Genomic DNA, 434 nt, shown 5'->3' with positions numbered 1-434 from the left:
GTGATATCTGGAAATTTGGTCTTTCATTTCAAGTTAAGAGCATTGTTTAAGCAAATATACTTTATAAATATTCCTTTGGATGGAAGTTTTTGAAATTTTCATTCCATCTTCAACTGTTGCTGCCATGCGTTTTTCGTGTGTAGGGTTTTACGAATGCAATAAAGAGACCAGTTCGGGTTCGCGAGTTTCTGCTATGACGAATTACTTGCTCATCCTACGTCAAGAGGCTATTTTCTGGTATCAGTTTTTGCATAAATGTTCATATTGTTTACTTTTATATATCAATTACTATATCCTGCAGGTTTCCTAGTTAAGTGCTTAGATTCCTTGAATTGGTACATATCCTCTGCTTTTACTATGATAGTTAACTTCAATTGATCCTTTTATTCCTTTTTGACATATTTCTTTGGGAATAAGCGCTTTTCAAGCGCTTA

This window comes from Cucurbita maxima, unplaced genomic scaffold (assembly GCF_002738345.1).
Source record: "Cucurbita maxima cultivar Rimu unplaced genomic scaffold, Cmax_1.0 Cma_Scf00733, whole genome shotgun sequence".
NCBI classification, from domain to species: Eukaryota; Viridiplantae; Streptophyta; class Magnoliopsida; order Cucurbitales; family Cucurbitaceae; genus Cucurbita; species Cucurbita maxima.
This window is presented reverse-complemented; position numbering follows the sequence as displayed.